At 43.5% G+C, this 17,566-nt stretch overlaps 1 protein-coding gene across 6 annotated transcripts in view; it reads left to right on the top strand.

The window, feature by feature from the left end:
• The window catches only part of LOC142582403 (sodium-coupled monocarboxylate transporter 1-like), a 127,192-nt gene that overhangs the window by 38,608 nt on the left and 71,018 nt on the right, over positions 1-17,566 (top strand). The window lies entirely within an intron of this gene.

Below are 17,566 nucleotides of genomic sequence, written 5' to 3'. Positions count from 1 at the left end.
TGCGAGTAGCTTTTGCCACCAATACGTTTGCCTTTTTCGTCGTTAGTGAAGACAAAAAGCGTAAACGAATCAGGAGTGCCAATCATGGTGAGCTTTCGTCTTGCGCTATGCAACAATATTATATTCTATGTAGTCACAATTTGATGCGTGAGAGCATTACAACCTTCTTTAAGACTAATTCCCGCTATGAGTACGTGCCAGGTATTGAAGCCGCAAAAACTAATACATTCCTTAATGAAGTTCCGAAGCGCATTCAGTCAAACATATCTGGTTTTACTACGCAATGGCGCCCTAAGTGGCTTATATTTTATAGTTAGCCCACTATTAATAGACGTCAATTCGATTCTCACTCCTTACAAGGATTCTATCCTCAGAGCTACTCGTTCGGCGTATTGCCTCTGTGACCAAACAAGTGCCTGCACCTTTTTTGCTTAATCTTACCGAATTTTTGATTGGGCAGATAAACCGAAACATCGGGGCACAATATCCATTAAAGATCACATCACCAAATAATGCAGGATAAAAGCGAACATAATCCGGCCCACTCGCGCGCACGCGCGCACGCACGCACGCACACACACACACACACACACACACACACACACACACACACACACACACACACACGCACGCACGCACGCACACACACACGCACACACACAAACACAAAGAAAGGAATGTTGAGTGCACTGACGTCGGCTTCACTCCATCGGCAATTACATGGCTACTGGCGCTGTGGTGGAATCCCGAATCCTGAGCTTTATCTTTAAATAATTGGCCCGTAACCTCAGCTACGTCAACTGTCGTCAACATCGGGAATGGCCCAGAGAGATGAAGGGACTGGCCTGTTTTCATGTAAACGCAAAACGTCAACGTCAGAGCGCCGCCATTTGCAGGAGCTAATGCTAACCCTTCAGATAGCCTACATTGTGACTTGCAATTCATTCTGTCGAAGCAGGCATAGCATCGAGGCGAGGCAGTGCGAAAGCTAATTTTGAACCAGGAATGAACGCTTTTACTTTAGCGTGTTTGTTGTCCGCGACCGGAAAAAGTGCGCCGCCAAAGCTGGGTAGCGCGTTAAAAGAAGGTGAGCACAGCATAGCCTGCAGCAAAGCAGTCTGTTCCTGCTGGCTTCTGCAACCTTCAGAGTTTCCTGGTTTCTCCGCTTATCCCGTGTTTTCCTTTCTCTCCTCGCTGTTAGCGCTTTCGTTCACCCAAGGGAAATCTTGCTCTTTGTGCGGAACTTGTTAAAGATGGCCATGGGCGGCCTCAAATCCGCCAAGGCTCCTGCATCCGTGCCATATTTTTTTTGAAGCTGAACGAATTTCGAAGCCACAGTTCCTGCTATTTCATACTCGAATGTTTATGCTTATCCATAGGCTCTGTGCGAATACGAGAAACGGCACCGACACTTGCTTGCCAACTTCACCACTTTTGTTTCGTCAATCTCCGAGTTTCACTTTAGTAGGACATTGTTGAAGGTTAGTTGGTTCATACTTGAAGGAAGGTTAAAACTGCCCCAACAATTCAGGGCAAACGGAAGGGACACACAACTGCGCTTCTTGTGTGTTCCTTCGGCTTGTACTCGTTTTCTTGGCGCAGTTCGAATCTTGCCGAGTTTCACCCCTGCCCCCCCCCCCCCAAACACCAAGTGCAATAAATCACGTAAGAAGAAATGATCAAGTCTGACTGTGCCAACTGTGAAAGGCGCTAGCAGATTATATAAGCGAACAGATGTACAAAACAAAGAGGTGCCACGTAATGATTTACAACGCGCATGACGACTCGCGCTTAACATGGAAGAGATTCGTTTATATCGTTCGCCGCTACAGAAACGACACACAGACGGAGCTGTGGCGACGTTGCGAACTAGAACAATAACGCTGGTAACGAACGGAATGTCATTAAATGCCTCGTGTTTACTTGTCCGTCTTACTACAATAACATTTATGCAGACATGTGAAACGTGCTTTCGCCATCGTCGCTACGGCTTTGTCACGGTACCGACGACGCATTGTTGTGCCACACTACGTACCTATAATCCAGGCAACACGCGCTCCCCCTTCCCTCTCCCCTCCCTCGTTCTTCTGAAGGGGTTGCCCTCGTGACAACCTGCAAACTTCCTGAAAACTCCTAGCCCCTTTCCGTGGCTTTAAATGAGGAGTTCGGGGGCACAGAACACCTCGACGAATCCACTGACAGCCTTCAAAATTCCACAGAACTGCGGTCCCCTCGCCATGGAAACCGGTGGTATGCAGCTTGGACTTCTTCAGCGACGAAAGAGGAAGGCGATGCCGTTGATGTCAGCAACGGTCTCGCGTCGTTCCTGCCAAAGGGATTTAAAGCAGAACTGGCCTATTGTTAGAGAGATAACCACCACCAGCCGTCCCGTCGGCCTGGTGCCCTCTTTGGCACCGCAACTTGTATGCTATTACCTGCTATATGTAAATATTGTATAAAGCTCTTCGTCTCCTCTTCGTCAACTCCAAGAGTACGTCCCTCGTCTTCGACCCCGAACAGCAATAATATGCAAGACCCGCGCCAGGAGGAGGGCGCTTGGCTTCGAAAAACGACCTGACCGATAGGACGTGCTGTCACCCGCCAGTCAACTGACTCTGCAGAGGAGACCCCGTAGTGTTTTGTCTTCCGCTGTTGGCATGGGCGTTGTGCGCACACAGACAGGAATTCCAGCCTATCAACAGCGCCCATGCCACATCGAGGTGTATGCACGTGTCTGAGCGCTACCGACAGTAAACGCCAAGCTGAAGCTATTCTTCGATTGGCCGCTGAAAAGCACTGATTTTGTTTTCCGTCGGTCTAGTGGCGAGCACCATGGGAATTTTATTATTTTCTTTCAACGGAAACGAAAACGGAGCAAGAGCTAAATGCACAAAGCCTGGAGACTGCTCCTACGAAACGCACATGCGATATCATTTTACGCACTGACATTGAAAATATAATAATTAGGCATGGTATACATAGAGAAGTGCGATGTTTATCAAACAATAACTATACACAGATATTCCACACACACAGAACGACATGTGTTCATAAACACAATGCGTATATACACTCGCGCATATAAATTATTCAAAACAGTGAAGGAGAAAAAGCAGAAGAAGAATTCGCCAATATGTACGCAAAATACCTCACTCATGTCCAGTGACGCATGCTTGCACCAATATTTTAAGACACTTTCTATTCAAACATATAATGAGATTAACTTTTCTACTCTTGTTTGCTTAATAAAATTGAAAATTGGCAATTTTATGTGCTGTATGCCGTAACCTGTTCTTACATCTTGTGTCCTCGCAACATTTCTGCGCAGTCAATACAGTCTCGAGCATTTACAGGTCATGGTTTCATAAAATTTATTATTTTGAACGGGCTTTGTCACAACTTTTAAAAATTTGTACCTGTGGTACATTAAATATATTGTGCTTATATAGGTTGTGGCGTATGGATATATTATGTCTTCGAACTTTAGCCAAAATATCCCAACCTGAATGACTACTGCCATTATTTTGGTTCAGACGTTTAACGATGTTTAAAATGCCCAGCTTAAAAATTTGCGATCTTGAGTGTGTACGAATAAAGGCCGAAGCGTATATGTTGAAAATTTACACCCTCCGCGCATGACTTTCACTTGCTGGCTTACGCCAACAGTTATTCGGGCAAGCAGCCATATTTTCCAGGGTGTCAGTGGTTGTAAGGGCTTTCAACACCTTACGTTTTCAAAATATACGCCGTCCTCTCTTCCACAGACTAGCGCTTCGGGAATGCACAAACACATGAGGCAGTAGCAGCTGTTAAAAAGCTCATCCACCGTAAGAAACCCAGGGAAAACCCAGGGAAGGCGGGAGATGGAAAGTCAACACACTGAGCAAAACGACAAGGTGAAAACCGGAGCCAACGTTTCTACAAGTGAACTTGTCTTTTTCAAGGCAAGTCCACTTGTCGAAACATTGGCCCCGGCGTTTTCCTTGCTCCATTTTTTGCTCATCATCCACGGCAACAAAGCAAGAGCCAGCATGGGGTCGTACACCTTGTACCTTTGAGCGCCTTAAATAGTGGCTAGTTAAATTGAAAGCCTATAACTAATTACCAAACTTCTCGTGAACCTAGCTTGGTAAAGTGGGCGGGTGCCACGGCAGCCGTTTTGAGCCTTCTCGAAGTCTCTAAGGTTGCTTTGCAAATTAAAAGCATTTGTAATCTCTGTGAACAACTGTTTCGTAATTGCTGTGGAGCTACGCAGTTCACCGGACTCGCATCTTCCAGGTCATATACATAGTATTCGGACCACTAAACGACTATTTATTCGTCTGTAAAGCAATAATTCTTTTTACCGCCAAAACCATCAGCTGAACATTTGATTTGCAACTCCTCGTGGGATTTTAAGGGTTAGCTATCAGCTGACTCTGTTCTTCATATTGCCTGCTAAACGTCTACCCATCCATAATTTATGCGGTTCTTTGGACCATCAAATTGGCAAATCTACTTCGATCTTCCACGCAAAAATAACAGCCAAGAGGCGATTTTCTTCTCCAGTGACAAAAGGAAATATAAAATCCGGAATAATTGCGAATATTTGGAATATTCGGACGCAATAGTGCTTCTTGCAAATCATATACCTTAAGTTTAGCCACCAAAAGTGCGCTTGGCCCACTGCCAGTCTATATGCTCGCCCACATATTTTAAAGAATCTAAAACATTCAAGAGTGATTTTTGAGCAACTGGTACATACCTAAAGAGCTGGACGTATCGACCTGCACACACATCGCGGTCTGCGGCCACAGTGCGGCCAGCCTAGATGGATTGCAGACAACGCTGACGTAGGAGGCAACCCCGAGTCGCAATTAGCTCGAGCAGGGCGGTGACAAATGGTCATGCGCTATATGCATCCGCGAGCAGAGGGTCAGTGCTCGGTCACAGAACGCTGATAAATGGAGTCTTATTGCGCTCTCCTGCTCTGCATTATCTGTGCCTGACTCCTGCGTGTGTTAAGCTTTTCTTTCCTGTTACGCATTACCTGTCTGGTATCTGTCATCCTCCCGTGCGTCCTATGTTATTCGTCCAACGTACCCATCACGTCGACTACTCTCCCGGGGGCTATATGAGGTGGCTTGAGGTGCAGTCGAATAAGGAAATGCGCTTTGATGTCTCTTGCCCCGTCATGATAGTCGTTCTTGGCTTTACATATAGCGTGAGAATAAACTGGGCAACATTTTTACGCATACCAGAATGGTAGGCGTATAGCTAATAACGTGTGCCAGCGATAGTCCTACTTAGGAGTCCCGCATTGAGACGCGAGAACTCCGGGCTCATGGTGGAAACATGCAAGCAGTGCAACAATCGATCCAGTAGTATCGCTTCGTTTTACAGATGCACAGCCACCTTACTTCACATGTCGTTGCAACTATCCAATTTAGAGCGAAGCAAAATATATCTTGACGCATATTGTGTCAAGATACACGTTGTAAAATTCTGGTTCACAACTCTTGCTTGGAGGTATGTGTACCCAGTTGTCTTGTCACTTGTCCTGTGATTAATATTGTTATCAAGATTGTACCAATCTTAATTTTATATGTACTATATAAAGCATCATCATTTGAAATGTGTACATTTGCTTCTTTGTTGTTTTATAAGTACATCGAAACAAACAATGCCTAAATATGTCTTACCAAGTGAGATTCTCACACTTGGTCGCCGACTGCTGCTGATGCACCCGGGCTGGCCAACCCGTGCGCTTATCGCCTATAAATCTTAGGCAGCAACGTAAGCTACTCATGGTGTGAGATGGCTTTGTGAGAGGCAGGAAAAATAGGCGCGGCCAAAAAAAAATTTTCAACACTAGGACTGATGGCAGCAAAGCGTGGAATCGGAAGCAATTTATTTTGTTTTGCTCGGCCTAGGTATGCATAAAAAGGGTGTACATCTCATTTGAGATAGGCGTCCTCGCTGTATTGCTGACTTTGCGGGACACACAAGGGAAGTAAGCGTGCTCCTAAAATTTGTGACCAATAACGAAGAGCTAATGGCGATAATGACATAAATTGGAATAACCTTGCGTTGCAGCTACCCCACTTTGTTATACACACCAGTGATATTAGGGAAATTTGGGCGAGTTGGTGTAATTTCACATCTTGCAAACAGGAAAACGCTGTGATCCTCTTTTCTTCTTCCTCATCATCATCATCATCATCTTCCTCGTCTAGTTAGCCCCGCTGCTTGTCAAATATGAAGCACTACACTACAACGATGACTGACAAAACCGGCATTGTGGCTTCATTTAAACGCAATGGTGCAAGTGTTTTTGTGCGTTCTAAAGTGTACTTTTTATTTTCAAGTATTGTTATTTTTAATTTTTATTTAACAAAAAGTATACTTTTTCGCGTGCAAATGAAATGGTGTAGCCGGAGGCATACTGCATCATCTCTCCAGTTAAACGCCATTCAACCCTACCTACCTATGTCAGTTAGTGTCAGTCCGGACAATACAAACACATAAACACAAAATTCAGCGGCCAAAACATGAAATGTGTATTCAAGCCGGTACCATTAGTGGCCGTTGCTCGTCGCGACTGGGGTGGTTCGCCTAGATAGCTGGTGGGTGTGCTTCGCCTCCACGAGAAGACGAAGCGGAGCGCACAGAGCTCGCAATATTGTTCTTCCATTTTTCCTTCTCGTTTAGCGATCCCAGCGACCGTTCGATCGAGATTCATTAAGCTGGCACTGTACATACTCATAAGCGTCGCGACGATTACCAGAAGCCGTTGAGAGGGTGTTGCAAGGGGAGGATTCGAGCATAAATTGATATGCGGCTGACGTGGCATCCTAGAATGGCTTCTGGCGTCGTCTCCAACAGGCTTTTCAACATTGGCTTAGTCTCTTTACCGTACAAAAACAATAGTAGCGCCGGCAGTTGTGCCTGCCTTGGGGCTAGTGCACATTATATACCGTAGACCAGAAGTTTGGTTGCCCAACGTGATTTCTTGACCGTCGACGGAGTGAATTGTGCTGCTTTATTCAAGCAATGGCTGGCAAACAGCTGCTTTGGGAGGGCTTGTAGATGTCAGAGACCCCCTTACTATGCGTAATTTCCCGCGCATTTTTGCTTACGCGCTTCCCGAAGCAAACATCGAGCCATTGTTGAAAATAATATGCTCTTAATACTGTGCGCCTGTATAAGCGTGCGTGTGTGCGCTTATTAGAGTATATATATGTGTATGTCTTTATGTGGTTGCTTGTTTATGTTAGTTCCCTGAGGAATTCAGGGTGCCCCGCGAGGAGGTGGGATCGACGAATGCAATTTTATATGATGTTCTCTTCCCAGACCCTGTCAACTGTCGGTATGTGACAGCAACACCACACCTACGCGCAGCTGTGACTTTAGTGTAGCTGCTGAGAGCAAGGCCCCGCGTTGGATTCTCGGCTGCTGCGCTATCTTGATGAGAATTTTCGGCCTAGTTAAGCTGTGTTCAATAGTTTTTGGCCGACATTTTCCACCACAACTTTTGTATTTCAATGAATAGAACGTATGTATGTATGTATGTATGTATGTATGTATGTATGTATGTATGTATGTATGTATGTATGTATGTATGTATGTATGTATGTATGTATGTATGTATGTATGTATGTATGTATGTATGTATGTATGTATGTATGTATGTATGTATGTATGTATGTATGTATGTATGTATGTATGTATGTATGTATGTATGTATGTATGTATGTATGTTGAAAGACTGCACTAATTCGCTAGCAGACCCCATGATGACATAAACGAATACTCCTGCACAATGAAAGTAATAAAATGTGTTAGACTACAATTCGCGTGAAAGGGCCAACCTGATGGGTAGCCATTCGTTAGGTTTAACCGACCCGCCAGCGTCCCTGGGGCCACATTCAGCACACGAGGTAGGGTCGAAGCGTGGCAACAGCTACCGAAGCTGCCATGATCAAGGCGCCTGTCTTGCAGGGGCGTTAGTATTAAGAAGTAAGGCATACCAAAAGCAAGAAACTGGAAGATCACTCTGGGCCTGGGTGTTTCCCTCATTACACTTCGGGAAGCACGAAAGGCAAGAAAAAGAAAAGCGAATAAGCAGAAATGTGGCAGCATACTGTCCAATTCCCCGGTCGACGACAATAGTGCGTCCGTAGAAGTCAGGGGAAAAGCAGGGAAATGCGTCCCCATCGAAGTGGATAGAGCTGAGAGACGGGTCGAAGCTTGTTCCGCGCAGGCAGAACGAATGTGGCGTCACGTCCCTGACGTTGGGTACGCGGGAACGAAGTGTTCCGCCATATCAGAGCCTCCGGACGCGGCAGTGACCGTTGCCCCAAGGAAGGGCACCGCGAAATTCGATTTTGAACAGGAAACGACGCCATTCAGTTCCACTAGGAGTGGCGACCGTGGCCGCAGGAAACGTGAGCACCGCTGAGCGGCGCAGCAGGCAGTCAGAGACAGAAGGTACGTAATGATCCTTTTCTAACCTCCAGAGCCCGCTATTTTCCCAACTTAATTGTCTCGTTCTTGTTTGGTTTTTGTTATCTTTTGAACATATTTCTGAGAAACAAGCTTTTATTGAATCACTAGATCGTAGTGAACAGAGCCAGTCGTGGATGTTGTCATGTTAAGGTGGCAGCAAATTCTATAACTTGGCTCAGCCAATGCTAACCATCCCTACGCTGCAGTTGTAATTTGATGCAAATCGCAGACAACGACTTCTAGAAGTATCGTGCTGACCCACATGTGCACGCAACCTTCAATTTTGTTAACGTTTACAACATTTTCTACACGTCTCTCGAAAGATTCCTCATTTTCCCACTTCTTGAGTGGACCTCAAAGCAAGAATTCCACGTAGTCAGAATGAATACGCCTAGATTCCGTGCCTTGTCGAATGTACTGGAATAAAGGTGTGTTTTTCAGACAAGCTGTCGTCGCAGAAACCACCGAGGAATACTACTGAGGACATGAATTCTACTGTTGAGAAGCGAGGTTGTGCTTGCTTCACTACACTTGAGTAAAAGCATTGGTTTATTTCCAGAATAAGAAGCACTTCATATTGTTTCTTCGAAGCCATCATTGCAACAATCGCCATCCAATCGTTGTCCGAATTCACCTCAAGTAGAAGTTGCAGTGCGTAAATAAAACGATTTATCATCGCACATGTCATCGTCACAAATTTTGCATTTTGTTGCTTTCGACGTCCCACTTTTCTTTTCCCATATTTTATTTGTTGGTTGTCGTTATGTGGACATATGGTACACTTTGTTCCCAAAATAAATTTTCATTACTGTATTACTTCTAGTCCTAAGATGATTGTTGTAACTGCCATTTTCCTGCTAATTGCTTGTCTAGATTTTTTTCCATTCGCTCTCAAAGTGAGTGTTTTAAGCGTATCTCTTCGCACAACTTTAATATTTCTTGATGCGTTAAGTGTTGTCTTTACCCGACGCAGTTTCTCAGTGGCTATGGTGTTGGGCTGCTGAGCGCGAGGTCGCGGGTCGAATCCCGGCCGCGGCGGCCGCATTTCGATGGGGGCGAAATGCGAAAACACCCGTATACTTAGATTTAGGCACACGTTAAAAAACCCCAGGTGGTTGAAATTTCCGGACTCCTCCACTACGGCGTGCCTCATAATCATAAAGTGGTTTTGGCACGTAAAACCCCATAATTTAATTTTTTAAAGTGTTATCTTTCAGTTCGCTCTTAGTTCAGGCATAAGTGGTCACTTGCATGTTCTTCACTGCTAGTATCATGTTAACTAACTGTCATGTGAAAACTTGCATTTTTGTTCCTAAGCTCAGCTTCCTTCTTACTATATTGCCATCCTTGGGCAATTGTTTTCTTTTTCTGCCTTTTTTTTCAATTAACTGTTCTGCCTAGATGCGTACTGATATGCATGTATACTGTAGCGCCCAACTGCCACGCTCTCAAATGAGTAGCAGTATTGTATCTGTAATCTGTATATATATATATATATATATATATATATATATATATATATATATATATATATATATATATATATATATATATATATATATATATATATATATATATATATATATATATATATATATATATATATATATATAGCTCTGGATGCTTCTTGGAATCGCATTCTTGATGAAGGCAAGGTCAGTAAAGTCCTGTTATTTTTTCTACATGCTTCTCTTCTTTGAACTACTCCAGTGTCGGATCGTGTGGTTGCATGCTTCAGTGATATATATATATATATATATATATATATATGCATGCTATAATTCTTCACAACTACTTTACAGAGTCGCATATTTTTTTCATGGTCTTGCTTTTCTGAATCAACTTGTCTCTTATAATTCTTATCATGTTTTTTCTGTCCGTTCCTCATTCTGTCTGCTCTTACACGAACGCGTAGTAGCATCGTAGAAGACAATGGGGGCCAAGCCCTTAGTTTTTCGCCTCTAATGGCTTCTCACAGCTTAGCGCCAAGCTCCTGAGCGTGCTCGCGCATCTTCATGTTCGCCAAGAAAGTGCACTCGTCACCGCAGCTATCGAGAGTGTAAAGGTGAAATACGGCGCGTACTGCGCTTGAGAATGCTGCTTAATTACTAAGGCTCTGCCCAATTGGCATACTTCTTTTTTTTCATGGTATGCAAGAAACGAGTTATTGTTTTCTATTGACCGCATTAGCTATGCATGTGTTGCCTTATTCACAAATTCTACCGATGGCAAGTGATCTTTACCACTGTCCGGAAGCCTACTCTATAATTGTATGACCAGCATCAGGATAGATGAAAGTTTATCTTACGACTTCACGCGTAACGACATCTACAGGCTCCAAGCTGGCGGCTCTTCGCGCTACTGTCCAATACATTGAAAAAGAACCGCCTAGTAAACGGGCAATATTTTGTGATTCGAAAGCAGCCCTCACAAACTTGCGAGGCTTAGCACGTTGTAATTACGAACAGCTGGTGAAGTATTCTGTAAGAGTCCACCTAGCGGACATGTCCATTTCGACTGCTGCTGAAGTGCTGATTGGCTGTGGCGCCTCGCTGCAGCGGATGCCCAGGCCGGCCAATAAAAAAATTAACAGCAGACGAAATAGACATGTCCACTAGGTGGACTCTTGCAGAATTAATACCTTCCCTTGTGTCCCAAATTAACGAAATTCGCCATTGCGAGTCTGAACGAGGACATGACATAATCTTTCAGTAGCTGCCGGGACATTGTGGCATTGTTGGTAACCACGTCACCGATGACGCTGCCCGACGTGCCCAGACTGGAACACCAACACTTATTATTCCTTTATGGAGAGTAAACACTGCAAGAGAGCTTCGCATTCTCGCTCCTACCGTACCGTTCGTTTACTGGCATACACCGCGGACTCTAACCGTTGCTTATGCAGCCTCGACCCACCATTGAAACTGCAATTACGAGCAAACCTTTCACGACGTGACGCAAAACTGCTGTCTTGGCTGTGGGTAGGAGCAGCCTTCACTAACTCCTACAACTATCGTATTGGAATGGCGGACTCACCGATGTGCACTAAGTTCAAGGGTGAAGAAACCATCACTCATATTCTGTACCACTATTCTCGCTTCGATAACCAATATCAGACTCTCCAGTGTGTCTTGAATGGGCTGGACGATAGGCCATTCACAGAAGCAAAGGTCTTGGGAGCCTGGCCTAACAGTTCATCAGCCCAAAAAGCCATTCAAGCGTTTCTTCAGTACCTGAAGGCAACGGAATTTAGCGCCCGACTGTAGACATCCAGCACCTAACTTAGTGGTTGTGAAAGTGCGATATAGACTCACGTCTTCTCTCTCTCTCTCTTTCACTTCCCCCTGTCCACGTGTAGGGTAGAAAATTGGACTATATCTGGCTAACCTCCCTGCCTTCCCTTCCTTCCTTCTCTCTATCTCTCTTATCTTACGAACAATTTTAGCGTAATAATTTTTCTTTGAATACGGGCTATTGTCTCCGTTATAAGTTATATGCTATCTACCTCTTAAGCCTTTATTATCGCATACCTAATTACTTGTCAAACTACTCGTTGTCGTAAGAGTGTCGTCACATCTCGGTTAACTCTTAACAACTCCATTCGCAGGATCGCTGCGAAAATCGGCAGGAATTTTTTGTCCAGACCCTCCTGTTCTTTTTTTTTTTTTGCTATGTCTCTCAGCTATCAGTTCACGGATTCTAGTTACTCGGAGTTTTGTTTGTTGTTTGCCATACGCTTCAGCGCTTCATTTTCGTCTAGTCATTACGTTCCTTCTTGTTCTCTAATGGCCCTGCCATAAATAATAGCGCCGGTTCCCGCCAGGACGTGGTCTTTGTCGATCTCGTAGATATCCTTCTCCTCCTACCATCTCCGCCTGCTCCTCCTCAAGATGTCGCCCGTTGCGCTTATGTGCAAATGGCCGCGGCGAGCAGCTGTTCCAGGCACACAGGCTGGCTCGGGCCGATCCAGCCGCTTTTGTCGTGGCTGGTTAGCGTCTCCCTTTTTGACACTCAGAGGGAGCCTGAATGTAAGAAATATATCAGGTTAGGCTAGACTACTGAAATTATGTGTTTATGACAAAGTTTTCTCAACGTTCACAGGTTATTAAGGGGCCAGAGAAAATAGTGATTTGAGGTCCTAGCTTCTTAAGGTCCGCATGCTTTTGCTGCCTTTCTTTCTGCTTTCCTTCATTTTTTTCTTTTACAACGAAGCTTCCTATGGCTACGATCACAGGATTTTTTGTGGCGTAACGTCGGCAGAATACTATGATCATCGTTAACTCATACCCCCCTATGCAGTGGCTCATAACCCGGTAAGGCAGAGGCTAGAAGCAGTCAGCAAAATGAAGCGCACAGTGCATACACTGTTTGGGATCACGCATACTGCATACATTACAACATACGTTTCAATAAAGAACGAGCTCAAAACAAGCATCCGACCACAAAATTGATGATAAGGCGCCCCTGCCTATATATACAATGCGAAGCGCTCCCCGCATACGCTTCCCAGTAAAGATTACTGTTGCGCACACTGCCGCAGCGACGGCAGCTTGCGACGTGACGAGTCACGTCCATGGCTTTTCGTATATAACACAACAAGCCTATGGACTGCTTTCAATGTTGTCGCAGCACCGGTATGGGTGACGGCGTACTGTCAAAATTACCATTACTCCCCATGACTACTAATAATCTAAAACCATAAATCGTTCATACCTCCTCAACAGTTGTAGTGGTGGGTTTCGACACCTTCGCTGGACCTGTGCTGTGGCAGAGCCGGAATGGCGACTAATTTCTTTTTCTTAAATGATACAAAAAAATAAACAGAATAAGCAAAGGTGGTATCGGTACCAAAAAACCCTTCAATATGATCGCGGGAGAGCACTAATCAACACGTGGCACATTTTTAAAACGAAGTCTTTTCTGATTCATATAACGTATGTGCCCCTGAGCTTTCATTCATTCATTCATTCATTCATTCATTCATTCATTCATTCATTCATTCGTGAGTGAGCGAGTGAGTGAGTGAGTGAGTGAGTGAGTGAGTGAGTGAGTGAGTGAGTGAGTGAGTGAGTGAGTGAGCGGTTTTTCAGATGCTGTCCTCGCAACATAATGACAGCAGAATGCCACCCATAACTACCTGGTGTGTTGTGTAATTAGGCTGCGAATTTGCTTCCTTACCCTTTGTAAAAATGCCAACAAATACATTAAATAGTATTTTACAAAATAATGACTTCATCTTTCATTCCTCTACATGCATCGTGTGAGGATTACTGTTGGTATTTCTTTAAGAAGCTGATAAATGGCGACGCAATAAACTACCTTGTATACCTCCCATTTAGTCCTTATTCCACCAGTGCATGAAGCTCAAGCCTTTGTAAAGCTTCCTAAAATATTGTTGAGTGTTGTCGGGCACACCTGTCTTAGTCGTTTTGCAAAGGAAGTCTAGGGAAGTGGTGTAGCCGCTGGCTGTGCTTGATAACATTGACAAATATAGGTGTCCCTGTCTCCGTGCAATTCCTATACGAAATCTATTTACTTATTTATTTATTTATTTATTTATTTAAACAAGGCATGCAATATCTAGTGATTCGATAAGTACACGAAACGCGAAGGGTCGGGGCTTTGAGGATGAACACACAGGAATCACTAAGCACCCCCAATGCATCAAATAAGAAATAACCTTCATTTACTTCTTAAATACATACAGTGCATCCCAGATAACGTTAGCCAAGGTGTCCAACCAAAGAAAGATATATATATATATATATATATATAAAGCAAGGTTAACGATGAAATTATAAGACCTACGAAGTTCGGTGATTAGTGAGACGACGGAACACCGTAAGGTCTTCAAATCGTATCTTGCACCCTGTTTCCCTAATTATTTTTTTCTTTGAACAGCTTGTCTAACTTTAGCTGGAACACGCTATATATTAACTAATATGGGCAGAAGATAGAATGTGCCTGGCAGAAAGGTAGGAGAAGAACGTCAATATAACATTGCTACATGATGTGAAAATGATGACCTACAATAAAATTTCACAACCACAACATAGACGAAGCATATCAACATAAAAAATTGTAAAACTAACGAGGCAAAGTAGTCGCGAAATACAAAGCCGAATTCCAATAATAGTTCTTAATGCCACAATAAACATTACCGGAGATTTTCTCATGAGTAGCATTTCAGTGAGCTTACCGAAATAATTGAAGAAATTGTGCTCGGCAGAAAGTTGTAAATGAAAAAGAAAAGTGTGATGTAACCGATTCCAGAAAAACACATTTATTTATTTATTTAAAATACTTGCAGGGCCCAAAGGCACTACAGAAAGGAGTGGGGAAAAATGGCAAAGCGTGCAGCAATATATATATATATATATATATATATATATATATATATATATATATTACAAGGCATCTTGTAAAGCGATCTTGAACTTGTGGTCATCAGTTATGCTGGCGATTGTGGAGGGAAGGTGGTTCCATGCGACACTTGCTCTAGGAAAAAAGAGTCATTACATAATTTTGTGCGACAAGAAGGTAGACCCACCTTGAAGCGATGATCGGTCCTTGAAGATATGTAATGAGGTGGATGAAACAGAATATCCTTGATCTCGTTGTTTTAATAGTAGATTTTATGAAAAAGGCTAAGTCGAGATGACTTTCGACGCAACGAAAGGTCAGGCAAGGTTACGGTTTTCTTCATAGATGTCACACTGGAATGACGTGAATAATTCGATAAGATGAAACGTGCGCCGCGATTCTGAATGGCTTCGCGATTCTGAAAAGCTAGAAAATCCTTTTTTGTGTCTTAACTGGCTTAACGGAATATGAGACTCTGAATAAGAATATTACTGAGTGGTGGAATAACCTTGTAATGTTCAAACACGTTTCCACGGCAAGCATAATTAAAACAACTTACTAAATTTTATTTCTTACCATGTAGAGTACACTCATGCAAAATATGAAGTGAAATACAGAGTAATACCCCGATAATGATAATAGTTAAATACTTGATTATTGATTTGCTGAACCAGTCACTACTGAGAACTGCCACCAGTGTGTCAAGAACACTACAATAGGGTGCTATGGATTAAGTTTCTCGCGCCTATATAAGAATTTTCAGGTATCAAACTAAGCGTAGTATAAATTATACATTGGGGGTTACATAGGCAATGTATCAAAAGAAAATAATTTATGAAGAATAAAAAGATTCTGGCACGCTGACATATCTATTACGGTTGGTGTAATAACTGCCCGCTTCCTTCATAGTAGAGAAGTGCAGATTTTGGTCTCAAAATATTTTTGAGAAAATTTATGACCTCTCCTCTTTCGTTATGTGTCTACATTTCAGTCTATGTAGTGATAAAATCATTAGATAATTTGGCTCGAACACCAAGAAGAGAGCATTTCGACCATGTCCACGGCACTTGCGTGATTTCAAATGAATGCGTGAGCGGCCGTGAACACCAACGTGACCGATCAACACAATAAGGCTGCAGTTAGAAGTATAAATAAACTCAAACTAACAGAATAGATGAAAAAGGGAGAACGGAGACAAAGCCAGAGCACTGAATTATTCGCACTTCGTGTTGAGGTGCACAAGACAATGAGTCAAATTCGTTCCGTGGAGAATGCATCTGGCAATTTATTATAGCGGGAAAGCCAAACGCAAACAAGCTTGAGACTTACATAATTGTTAGGAATGAAGAAAATAAAAGAGAAGAATATGCGGTTTCATTTTGCAGCGGAAACATGCATATGTCTCGAATTTCGTTCTGTTTTATCCCTGAGATTCCTTCTGTTGCGTAATAGCCATTATTTTCGAGGATTTATCGATTGGTAACGGCACGTGGCCACGCTCTGCTCAGTAAACGCACCCTTCTTGCTTTCTTTTGCGTCTCCTTATAGATTATATGCGTAAAAACGCTTTCGTAGGACGCATAAGCATCCCTTTTGTCACTGAGAATACAACCGATATCGTCCACTAACCTAATGCGAAGTGGAACTTGCATCGAAATTGCACTATTTGATTTTTTAGATTATTGACAAATGGTGTACACGCAATATCTAAAGAGTGCGAACTAACGTAAACGAAGCTAAGGAAAATTGCTGTTCTCTGAAGCCAGAAATAGATGTTAGAAATAGAGCCTGATAGATATGTCTTCGCCTTATTCTTCGAAATCCTGACTACCGTCAAACTATGGTGGTGTAGGACCGTCTGAATCAAGAACAGCCAATGTTACCAGTTACTTGGAAAAGTTTGAAGGAAAAAATATGAGATCTCTCTTTGTTGGAGAATCAGTTTGAGCAAAGCTTTCATTGGTGTTTGCAAAGAACATTTCTTTTGCTTAGTGACCATTCGCAAGTAAGAGCCCTGGACCAAGTTTCTCAATTTCCTCAGGAAAACGCCTCACTCATAATGAAAATGGGGGGGGGGGGGGGTCAATCATGCGCATCTGACGTATGACGACAGATGACTGACGATGGCAGATCGACCACGAAGACACGACGACAACGGCATGATGACGATGCAATGACGATGATGGAATGAAAACGACTCTATACCAACGGCGCAATGACGATAATGGCATAACGACACTGAATGGCATGACGATGACATGATGGTACTAAGACCGAGTGCCGATGATAGACTGCGTCCCAATGCATGGCAACTGTATGAGGACAATGCACTTAAGACCATGACATGGCGACAATAGGATGGCAACACACTACGACTGAACGACGATGACGAAACGACCACAATGGTATGACGACGACGATGACATGGCGATATTGGAATCATTATGACAGAAGGACGAAGATGGAAAAACCGCGATGACATGACGATGAAAGCACGACGACACTGGTATGACGGCACTGGAGTTACGACGGCATCATGACAAGAATAAGATGGCGACGATGTAGTGACGACGATACTACGACGACGGCATTACGACTATTTAATGGTGCAATTGGAACGATGACAATGGTATGAGGATAACGTGCGCGGTATGACGGGAAGGGATAATGATGCTGAAATAATGTCAAAGGTACGACGACGAAGGGGTGATGACAA

This window comes from Dermacentor variabilis, chromosome 5, assembly GCF_050947875.1.
Source record: "Dermacentor variabilis isolate Ectoservices chromosome 5, ASM5094787v1, whole genome shotgun sequence".
Taxonomy (NCBI): domain Eukaryota; kingdom Metazoa; phylum Arthropoda; class Arachnida; order Ixodida; family Ixodidae; genus Dermacentor; species Dermacentor variabilis.
The sequence above is the reverse complement of the archived record's forward strand: the minus strand, read 5'-3'. Positions and strand labels throughout refer to the sequence as shown.